This window comes from Cygnus olor, chromosome 1 (genome assembly GCF_009769625.2).
Source record: "Cygnus olor isolate bCygOlo1 chromosome 1, bCygOlo1.pri.v2, whole genome shotgun sequence".
Classification (NCBI taxonomy): Eukaryota; Metazoa; Chordata; class Aves; order Anseriformes; family Anatidae; genus Cygnus; species Cygnus olor.
Genome location: NC_049169.1, coordinates 176,586,634 through 176,598,862, shown reverse-complemented (window position 1 = coordinate 176,598,862; position 12,229 = coordinate 176,586,634).

Here is a 12,229-nt window from a genome sequence, read left to right as displayed (position 1 = left end):
ATCTGAGGCCCACTATACTCCAACCGAAAAGGAGATATTGGCAGCATATGAGGGAGTTCGATCTGCTTCGGAAGTGGTCGGTACTGAAGCGCAGCTCCTCCTGGCACCCCGACTGCCGGTCCTGGGTTGGATGTTCAAAGGAAGGGTCCCCTCTACACATCATGCAACTGATGCGACATGGAGCAAGTGGGTTGCACTGATTACTCAGCGGGCTCGAATAGGAAACCCCAGTCGCCCAGGAATCCTGGAAGTGATTATGGACTGGCCAGAAGGCAAGTACTTTGGGATATCGTCAGAGGAGGAGGTGGTCCGTGCTGAAGAAGCCCCACTGTACAACAAGCTACCAGAAAATGAGAAGAAATATGCCCTGTTCACTGATGGGTCCTGTCGTATTGTGGGAAAGCATCGGAGATGGAAAGCTGCTGTATGGAGTCCTACACGACGAGTTGCAGAAGCTGCTGAGGGAGAAGGTGAATCGAGTCAGTTTGCAGAAGTGAAAGCCATTCAGCTGGCCTTAGATATTGCTGAACGAGAAAAGTGGCCAGTTCTCTATCTCTATACTGATTCATGGATGGTAGCAAATGCCCTGTGGGGGTGGTTACAGCAATGGAAGCAGAACAACTGGGAACGCAGGGGCAAACCCATCTGGGCTGCTGCATTGTGGCAAGATATTGCTGCCCGGGTAGAGAACCTGGTTGTAAAGGTACGCCATGTAGATGCTCATGTGCCCAAGAATCGTGCTACTGAAGAACATCAAAACAACCAGCAGGTGGATCAGGCTGCTAACATTGAAGTGGCTCAGGTGGACCTGGACTGGCAACATAAAGGTGAATTATTTATAGCCCGATGGGCCCATGACACCTCAGGCCATCAAGGTAGAGATGCAACATACAGATGGGCTCGTGACCGAGGGGTGGACCTGACCATGGACACTATAGCACAGGTTATTCATGATTGTGAAACATGTGCTGCAATTAAACAAGCCAAACGGTCAAAGCCTCTCTGGTATGGAGGACGATGGCTGAAATACAAATATGGAGAGGCCTGGCAGATTGATTACATCACACTCCCTCAAACCCGCAACGGCAAGCGCCACGTACTTACAATGGTGGAAGCAACCACCGGATGGCTGGAAACATATCCTGTGCCCCATGCCACCGCCCGGAACACTATCCTGGGCCTTGAAAAGCAAGTCCTATGGCGACATGGCACCCCAGAAAGAATTGAGTCAGACAATGGGACTCATTTCCGAAACAACCTTATAGACACTTGGGCCAAAGAACATGGTATTATTGAGTGGGTGTATCACATCCCCTATCATGCACCAGCCTCCGGGAAAGTTGAACGATACAATGGACTGTTAAAGACTACACTGAAAGCAATGAGTGCTGGGACATTCAAAAATTGGGATACACATTTGGCAAAGGCCACCTGGTTAGTCAATACTAGAGGATCTGCTAACCAAGCTGGACCTGCCCAATCAAACCTGTTACGCACTGTAGAAGGGGATAAAGTTCCTGTAGTGCACGTAAGAAACATGCTGGGTAAGACAGTCTGGGCTACTCCCGCCTCAGGAAAAGGCAAGCCCATTCGTGGGATTGCTTTTGCTCAGGGCCCTGGATGCACTTGGTGGGTAATGCAAAAGAATGGGGAGGTCCGGTGTGTACCTCAAGGGGACCTAATACTGGGTGAGAATAGCCCATGAGTTGAATGTAGTATGTTAATTATCATATAATACTGTATGTCATCACTATCATGATTGCTATATATCATAGATGAAAATGGTGATTAATTAGAAGGTATTGGAAAAGAGTGTAACCTGAGCATGACATAAATGGTATGGAATAAGGGGTGGATATCTGTCCTGGTTTCAGTTAGGACAGAGTTAATTTTCCTCCTAGTAGCTGGTAGGGTGCTATGTTTTGGATTAGGATGAGAAGAGCGCTGATAACATGCTGATGTTTTAATTGTTGTAGAGCAGTGCTTACACCAAGCCAAGGACTTTTCAGCTTCTCGCTCTGTCCTGCTAGCGAGCAGGCTAGGGATGCAGCAGGAGCTGGGAGGGGACAGACCCAGGACAGCTGACCCAAACTGGCCAAAGGGGTATTCCATACCATCTGACGTCATGCTGAACAATATATAGGGGTGGCTAGCCGGGGTGGGGGGGCCGGCTGCTCGGGGATAGGCTGGGCATCGGTCACCGGGTGGTGAGCAATTGCATTGTGCATCACTTATTTCGTACACATTATTATTATTATTATTATTATTATTATTATTATTATTATTATTATTATTATTATTATTATTATTTTTCCTGTCTTAATAAACTGTCTTTATCTCAACTCACAGGCGTCACTTTCCCGTTTCTCTCCCCCATTCCAGAGAGGGAGGGGGGAGGGTGAGCGAACGGCTGTGTGGTGTTTAGCTGCCAGCCGGGCTAAGCCACAACAGAAGACTACTAGGAAATGTGAGGCAAAAGAAGAATTAGCCTGTTTTAGGTTCCTTGTGGACTAGGATGTGCTTAGATCCTTTGTTGGGCAATGTGGTTTTGACTTACAGCCTTATATTCTGGGCACCAACACAGAGCATGGAAAAAAATGGATACCCAAGAAAGGAATCTGAAGAAGTCAGGAAGTTTAGTGAGAAACTGCCTAAGAGAAGCATTAGGAGGTGTTTCCAAATGGAGGGAAGCCAGTTTTTCTCTCCATCACAGAGTGATAAACCACCTCCTATAGCTAAGTCCCTTATCCCCAGTAGCATTTCATTGGAAAAGAAAGCAGCAGTCTGATACATGATAGTTAATCATCTGGAGGTCAGGGGCCAGATTTTGCCTGATCTATGAAGTCTTCAACCTAAGTTACCCACCTCTCTGATGAATGTTGTAATCAGGAGTCTGTAGGTACTGGCCGGTTAGCGTCTTCTCTCTCAAAGCTGCTCTGTTTGATACAGGCTATTTAAGTATTCATTGGAGCAGAGGCTGCATCAGAGCAAGCCTCCCAGGTGAGTCTTCCAACCACCAAGCTACAACATTTCCCTCTCTCTGGCCTAATGAATATTTAAGATATGATAGTGATGACAGCCATAGAAAAGCCCATGAGAAAATTAATTCTGTCTTCATAGCAGGGTTTGAATAGTGTACTGTAAATAAAGCATTGGGGCCACACACTGAATGTGGAGGATAAAAGAAAATGCTGAATAGCTTACTCATTAAGTGAGCACCATCCAGCATGAACACAGAATGAGGCAAGAACTGGGTGGAAAAATAGTATGTCATCAAGTAATTAAAGACTGTGGCACAATGCATATGCATAAGGGACTGAATTAATGTTTTCAGGAGATCTTAATTTTGGCATTTACTAGTACTGGAGTGCTTGACTTTGCAATCTGAGCAATATTCTTTTAGTGTATCTTTTTGTGTGGACAAGTCTAACATAAAAAGGAACTGAGTGAGCCTCACAAAGACCTTAAAAAGCCTATTCCTTTTTCTTCTGCCACAATTGCCTCTGAATAAGAAATTACGGTAGCTGGCTGAGAATCATAATCAAACAGTGAAAACTAAGTGTAGTTGATAATTATTACCACTGCATTTCCTCTGTAGGAATTATTTTCCTCATTTTCATTCCAAGCATTCTTTACTTCATAACTTTGCAGACTAACATGTAATGAATGTTACCAACAGGAGGTTTTTACAAAAACGTCTACTACAACAGCTGAAATTAAAGAAGGAGAGGGTGGGGGCATTTAAAGGGTGAGGTCTGGAGAAACAGCTAGAGTAGATGGCTAAATAATAAAAAGTAATAAAGACAGCAAATTTTGCCTGCTGCTCTGCTGATGAATTTTCCCAGGAGCAGATTGAAATATTTTAAAAACATATTCATTATTCAAAATCATTTGTCAAGGGTCAAGTTCTTTCCTGGTTACTCATAGTGAAGCAAGAAAAACCTGTCTATGGAACAAGCTGCTGCTGTATGTGAATAGACGTGAGGAAATCTGGTGAGGAAATCTGTTCCCAATTAATTTATGGAAATAATTCTCCATTTCATAAGCAAGTCTTTGTGTGTTTGTTATTCATAATATGAATAGTTTTGACTGATCTATGAATATCAGAAAACAATCAGAGAAATCAAATTAGAACAGAATATAGATGAATATTTGTACCAATGTGTCACAACATATTCGTCTATATTCTGTTCTAATTTGATTTCTCTGATTGTATTCTGATACTCACAGATACTTCAGATACTCACAGCCTGTCTTAACATTTCTCCCTTCTCTCCCTTCCCTGGAAACATTTTTTTTTATAGTGATCAGAGAAAGTAAACACAACAGGAACTAAAGTGAATTCACTTAGCCATCTACAAGACTCTGGGTGTCTTTTGTTTTTTGTTTTTCTTAAATATTAGCCTAGTACTAGTGATTAATGACTGAGAAAAAAATTACATTTAGGAAAATATGAGACAAGGAATGAGACTAGTCAGACAAGAAAACACACACATGCTATTGCTAAATTCTCTAATGGTTTAGAGTGAAAAGATAAAGGACATAAAAATTGTGTCTTGTAGCTAAAGCAAATATTATGCTTTATAATAGACTTTTTATATTGATTCATTGGAAGACTTTTATCTTTTGGTAGCTTGCCAAGGAGTTGGTGTGGCACAATATTTCTTGCAGTCTACAATATATGTTTGTTTCCACTTTAGCAAAAGTGCTTTTAAATGTGACATTTGTGTGACTTGAGACACCCGACCCAATATTGTTATGATTTTTTTGCTGTCCTGCAGGTGTTCTGAGAGTCTTTTGAAGTTCTTTTGAAACAGAAGAACAACAGGGACTAAATTTGGATACTTGTTTTTTCTCACTCACACTGAAAAGACTAACCCTGGAAGAGTAAAGGCAAGTCCACAATCTGTCCAAAACACAGATTCTACAAGGAATCCATAGACATATTTTGTTTATTAGGTGAGTACAAGGTTTCTCCTCAGTTCTTTCTTGACTGACTTTGTAAAGGGGATTACCACTCAGCCACACCTGGAGGGTAGTTGTGAGATCCAGTTTGTAGTCATGGGTCAGTTTGGGTTTAGCAGTTGCATTGACTACACAATGAAGTTTGTCTTATCGAAGAGTAGAATGGATTTTTGGTAGTTTTGGAATTTCTGGGAAAATTATACTTCATGCTTGGATTTGCCATTATTGAGGAAAAATGCAGCAAAACCTTTTGCTTCCAGACCTGTCAGGAAAAGCTCAGTGGTATGTACTTTGGACCCTTTTGACATGTAAATCAGAATAGCAGCAGCAACAATTCTGCTGACTGTATCTTTATGTGGTTACTGACGGTTATTCAGGCCAGAATGCCCTGCACTGAGGAACTGCTTAGGTCTTTCTAAACCGCAATGTATCCTATGAATTGCCGTGTACTAAATATCTTTTGGGGATTTATTGGCGATAATTGTGTCTTTGGAATGGAAAGCTATTGCTATACTTATTAGCTGGTGTGATAAGCTTGGAACAGCTGAAGTGGAAGACTGGGCCTCTGAAAGTGTCTTTTTGTTTAGTTTTGGGTCCAGCATGTTTAATTTAGAGTATCATCTGAGTGTATGTCTTTTGTGATTTAACTGAGATTAAAGATACCTTTTTTTTTTTTTTTATTCAAGAGAACCATTTATTACTATGTCTACTTTGCTGTCTTTTGAAAGACAACTAGAGATCTGTCTATGGCCTGTAGTTTATGTGGCACCAAGTGGCTCGTGGGAGGAGCCCATCTCTAACAGATTTGCTTTTGGAACAACCCAGACCTGAGCAATGCTCTATCAAAAAGACAGGGTTCTCCACTCACACTTGCTTCCTGATCCTCTAGTGCTAGCAGTATGGATACGTTTATTTGGGACCTAAAATATAAAAAACATAGACATTGTATATTAACACCCATAGACTGTGCTTGCAAAGGCTGAGTCAGGCAGTGGGTTGTGTTGCCTCTTGTCTCTTTTGCATCCCTGGTTTGCATAAACAGGATTCAAGGACTGAGCTCATTGGTTCTGTTTTCATGAGAAGTACAGATTAACATTTAAGTACCCAATCACAAATATGATGAACCAACTAATGAACCGAAATGTGAAGAATATTATTCTGTTGTAATAACAGGTTCCAGTGGAAACTGACACTTTATCTTCAGAGGGTAGGTGGAGTAAAAACAACAGAAATTCAATTTTCTCCTAGAGTAATGGTGGCCCTAACAAAGGGAAAATACTTTGTATGTGAAAAGATGTAAGAGAATGGTTGAGGTTGTCAGGAACCTCTGGAAGTTATCTAGCTGAAGCCCACTGCTCAAGTAGGGCCATCTAGACACAGTAGCCCAGTACCATGTCCAGGCAATTTCTGAAGATCTCCAAGGAGGGAGAATCCATAACCTCTCTGAGCAACCTGTTCCAGTGCTCTGCCACCTGCACAGTAAAAAAGTGTTCCCTGGTGTTTAGATGGAGCCTCTTGTGTTTCAGTTTGTGCCCATTGCCTCTTGTCCTGTCTCTGAGCAACACTGAAAAGAGCCCGGCTTTGTCATCTTTGCATCCTTCCTTCAGAACTTTATGTACAATGATGAGCTTTCCCCTGGGGCTTCTCTTCTCCAGGCTGAACTGTCCCAGCTCTCTCAGCCTTTCCTCATAGGAAAGACGCTTCGGTATCTTACTCATCTTTGTGGACCTCTGCTGGACCCTCTCCAGTGGTTCAATGTCTCTGTTTGTACTGGGGAGCCCAGAACTGGACACAGTACTTTCAGGTGTGGCCTCACCAGAGCTAAGCAGAGGGGAAGGATCACCTCCCTTGACCTACTGGCAACGCTTTCCCTAATGCATCCCAGGATACCATTAGCCTTCACTGTGGCAAGGGCACATTGCTGGCTCATGTTCAATTTGGTTGAAACAGGACCTTGTGCTTTCCAGCTGAGTGGCCCCCAGCATGTACTGGTGTCGGGGGTTGTTCCTCTCCAGGTGTGGGACTTTCCCTTTGATGAACGTCATGACCTTCCTGTCAGTCAATTTCTCTGGCCTGTCCAGGTCCACAACCCTCGGATATAACAGCCAGCTTCATGTCATCTGTAAACTGGCTGAGGGTACACTCTGCCCCAACATGCACAGATCGTTAATGAGTATATTGAACAGGACTGGATCCAGTACTGACTCTGAGGCACACCACTAATTACTGACTAGATTTTGTGCCACTGATCACCACCTTCAGGGCCTGGCCATTTAGCCAGTTTCCAATCCACCTCACTGTATGCTCATCCACCCCATACATCCTCAGCTTCTCTGTAAGGATCTTATGACACACATTGTCAAAAACCTTACTGAAGTCTAGGTAGACAATATCCTTTGCTCTTCACCTGTCTAACCAGGCCAGTCACTTCATCATATAAGATTATCAGGTTGGTCAAACATGACTTCCCTTTGGCGTACCCATGATGGCTACTCCTGATCCCCTTCCTCTCATTTATGTGCCTGGAAATGGTTTCCAGGATTAGTTGCTTCATCACCTTCCCAGGGATTGAGGTGAAGCTGACTGCTTGCAGTTCACTGGACCATCTTTCTTATTCTTTTTGAAGATAGAAGTGACGTATGCTTTCCTTTAGTTGTCAGGCACCTCTCCCAGTTGCCATAATCATTCAAAGATAATTGAGTGTGGCCTCACAATAACATCAGCCAGCTCCTCCAGTACTCATGGGTGAATCCCATTAAGGCCCATGGAATGTATGTCAAGTTTGCTTTAACGCTCTCTGTCCTGATGCTCTTCCATGAAGGGTATCTCTTCCTTGCTCTAGCCTTTCCCCCTCATCTCTGGGACCTGTCATTCTTTAAGGCCAGTCTTGCTAGTAAAGACAGAGTAAAATAAAGCATTCAGTACCTCAGCCTTTTCCATGTCCTTTGTCACCAAGGTCCCTGCCTCATTCAGCAGCCCACATTTTCCCTACTCTCCCTTTTGTCACTTATGTTCTTCTTGTAGTCTCTGGCATACCTCACCAGATTTAATTCCATTTGGGCTTTGGCTTTCCTAACTGCAGGCTTGGACAGTGTCTCTGTATTTCTCCCATCCCTGCTTCTACTTTCTGTATACTTGCTTTTTTATGTTGAATTTTGCTAGGAACTCCCTTTTCATCCTTGCTGGACTTCTTGGGATAGACTGCTCTTGAGATTGGAGGATGTGATTCTTGAATAGCAATCAGCTTTCTTGGATTCCTCTTCCCTTTAACGCCTTATCCCATGGGACATTTTCAAACAGATTCCTGAATATTCTTTATAGTATCCATGCAAGGACTAGCTTTTCTTCTAAATCATTTCTACTATGCCAGAATTTTCAAATATGCAAGCCTGTCTTTGGTAGGATAAAAGTGCAATGCTTTGTGCCGTTTGCCAAAAAGCCATTCACTACAATGTTTCCCAGCTTCCCTTACTCAAAACTCTGATGTCCCAGGAAATAAATATTTCTCTAACACAGGCTGATTGGCTACGTCAGCACCTGTAAGCGGAACAGAACGGTGACCATTCTTTGGCCCTGCGAATGTCACAGTTTGCACCCATACATCTACAACTACCCTTGAAGCCAGGCTGGCTGTGCCAGATATCTGTTGGGAATGGCCTCAGAGCACTGTTAATCTCTTCACAGCGCTGTGAAACAAAAGCTGCTCTGAGCCAAAAGTGTGCCAGAGAAAATGCTTATACAGTTTAATATGCTTGGGCTCATTTCCCTAGTCCACTTTCTTTTACTGATATTGATGTATCTGTGTTGTCTGAACAGTTGCTTTCCCCGCAGAAGAGTTTCATACAAGTTACTGCTACACAGTTTTGACTTTTTGTATCTGGCTTTATAAAAGAACCCAGAACTTGTAACATGGCGTAGAAGTTAGCCAGCACAGACAGACATAGTTTAAAACCTTGGTCTCCCACTGTCCCCAAGTCTGTTAAAGTTGGAAGCTGGTCTGGGAATGGGGACTGACGATATTTTCTCATAGAACAAGAACAACAGTACTTAATTTTTAATTTATAAAAGAATCAACTGTTTACTCAGGAAGGGATGTGAAGCCTTTTGTATGTTTTTCTTTTTTTCTTTTTTTCTTTTCTTTCCATTTCATTTTAGATAAAGGCAAACCAAGCTGTTGTTCTTAAGCAAAGCAGTTTTACAAGCAAGCTCTCACAGGAATGAAGAGTTACTCCCGAATGTTTAGGCACTATTCTGTATAATTATGGATATTTTTTCCTTCCAAAAATATTTTTTTTTGAGATGCTGACATTTCAAAGGCTTTCAATTCTATGTGTCACTATCAAATAATCTTTTTTGTACTTGGCTGTTTATTATTGGATTGCAACAACGATAAAGCTCTAGGGGTTTTGTCTCCTTTGGTATGTTAATTAGCTATTTTGCCTTTGATCTTTTTCTTACTGAAAAGAGTGAAAAGCTATCTCGGTAGGGAATCTTACTGATGTACATTCATCCCCTCATTTCCATAATCTGAGGATCAGAGGGAGACAACAAATTTCACTGCTGAGTGAGGTTGCTATAGGCCTTAGTTATAATGTACTCCACTTCTAAATAATCCCACCACCATTTATATTTGGAATATTGAAGAGGAACCTCTGAGAAAAAGAAATGCAAAAATAATTAATTTTAAACTGCAAACTACCTTCATTAATTTAACTTTTTTTTTTTTTTTTTTTTTTTTTAAAAGTTTTAAGCTCATGCATATGCCATAAGCTCTTTCTTTCTTGTATGCCTCTACACCTTTTTGCCTTTTTTTTTTCTTCCCCCCCCCCCCTTTTTTTTTTCTTTCCTCTCTTTTTACTGTTGGCTTCCTGTACATCTTCATTTCTCACGGAAATAAAATAGAGGCTAGGTACAGAATAACTATTGATTGAACTTTTTAAGTAATAAATGTTAGGATAGTTTTCCTATGGAAATGATGAAAGTCCTGTAACTTGGGACCATTGCAGAATGATAGGGTGGGACTGTGGCATCATGGGGAAGACACATGCACAGGTTCACACATATACATATTACACATCTTTCTGTCTCTCAAATTACTTCATCAAAAGCTGTCATCCTCATACAGTGTTACTTGAAAAACCTGAGTAAAAACATTTCAGTGAGAGACAGAAGCAGATAGACCTGCTTTGTAGGACAATCCAGCAGTGGCAGAAGTATGGGCAAGACTATCTGCTAAAGACTTTCCAAACTGAGTTTCTCTGAGCAACTTTGTCAATTTCCACAAGAGATGGACAATGTACTTGGCAGTCTTCCTGCTGAGATTCTTACCACCTGGTGTTCTGTAATGGTGGGACCGGATCTTGATTGATGTTCGCATGATGTCATTTTAAAGAATATATTTAAAATGTGTCAGCTAAACTGTGCCCAGATTATATCCATTTCTCTCCACTGAACAATTCATATTTGTATCAGATTGGTACTGGTGTTTTCTGAAATGAGATGGGACAAAGGCTTCCCTCTCCCATGTGATACTGCATATGGAAGTGCGAAGAGCACCTAGTGCAGAGTACATAAAGTAATCTTGTCAGAGTACAACCATTGCAGCTGTTGCAGCTCACTGTAAAAATGGTTCACCTTTGTGCACATGCAAGAAGAGGTGCCAGGCTGTTCACATAGCATGTGTCACTTGCTGAGCGATGCACACCAGAACTGGCACTTTGCTTCTGTGTAATCTGGGGCTGCAAGTTATTCTGTTGGCCTGCAACAAACAACCCAATTTACAAAACAGAGGTGTCTAATGCCATCTGAGGTGCCCATATGGGGCTGGAGTGATGCATAGCTTATGAAAGGCACATGTTCTTCTGGAGCAGCTGGAGGTGCTGTGGCATCTTTTATGGCATTTAGGCACTTCTGTTTAGGTGGCCAAACCTTGCTCTAAGACTGGGATTTAATGCCACATTTGGATCACTCTTGATCTCCTGGGCACACGCCTCTCACAGACCCCTGGGAATCATATTGTTCCCAAGGAGGCAGTGCATTGTTTCCTTACAGCTCCTCCATGTTATGGTCTGTGCTCTGGTGTTTCCAAAACGGAATCAAAACCAAGTGAAAACCATGTTGGAGCAGCTCTAAAGTCATTTCAGTGTTTATGCCTTCCTGCATGCTCCACAGCCACAGGATGCAACTTGTGACTGAAGCAGGTTAGTGCAATGGTATGAAGAAACAGATACATTTTTTTTCTTCGCCTTAGTGAGATCTGTGTTGCTAATTTTCTAAATTCACTGCTTGCACAGCAACATCTCCCCTCAAGCTCTTTTCCACTGTCTCTAAGGCTTAATCTTTTACAACAGTGTCTGTCAACCAAAGGCAATGAGAAAAAGCAGGCAGGAAGATTTAGATCCTATTACAGTCTTATGCAATAAAATTCTTGTTCCCACAAGGATCAACAGTTCTGAGCAAGATTCAGGTGGTGTCCCCAGTGGTCTGTGTAATTACAGGAGGAAGGATTACTGCGTTCTGCCATGAGTTAGGCATCTAAGTCTAAGCTAGACACATGACCTTCCCTTTATAGTCAATGAAGAGAAATTGAAGTCTCCAAGGAGATTCATCATTTAAGACTGCTCTAATAAATCACTCTCTGGATGTACTGATTCCTGTCTATCGACTGTAAAAGGAGTCGCAAATGATGAGCTTACCCCAACTTAGACTTTTACAAAGTCAATGAAATAAAGGCTCATATGGACCTGGGACCAGCGGAGACTTTTCTCCTACTGTCAGCCTCTACGTGCATACATGCAGTGGTATATACAAAATAATTATTTTTATTTTTAGAAATCTTTTACTGTTACACTACTTTCTCTATATTCAGATGGTGACCTTCAAATGAAAATCAACAGTTTTCAGGAATATTTAAGAAATTCTGCTTTGCAATTGTATCTACCTTTAAGCCATGGTGATGGACAAATATGAACTCAGTTAAAGCAAACTGAATCAGGTGCAGTGCAAAAAGCCCTGGGCAAGCTGAGTGGTTTTCTTTGTCCTGGCTGACTATCTCTTCAAGTACTCTGCTGCTTTATTTATGACCTCTTATCAGTTTTAAGTTTAAACTCTTCACTCTTGACTGCGGTTCCTTCTTTGCGTTTTCTTTTCCTTTTTTTTTTTTCTTTCTTTTCCTTATTTTTTTTTTCTTTTTCCCTGTTTTAATTCCTTTCCTGTCATTTGGTTGTCAGTCAGTTCCTGAACTCTCCAGGCTGGGGATCATCTA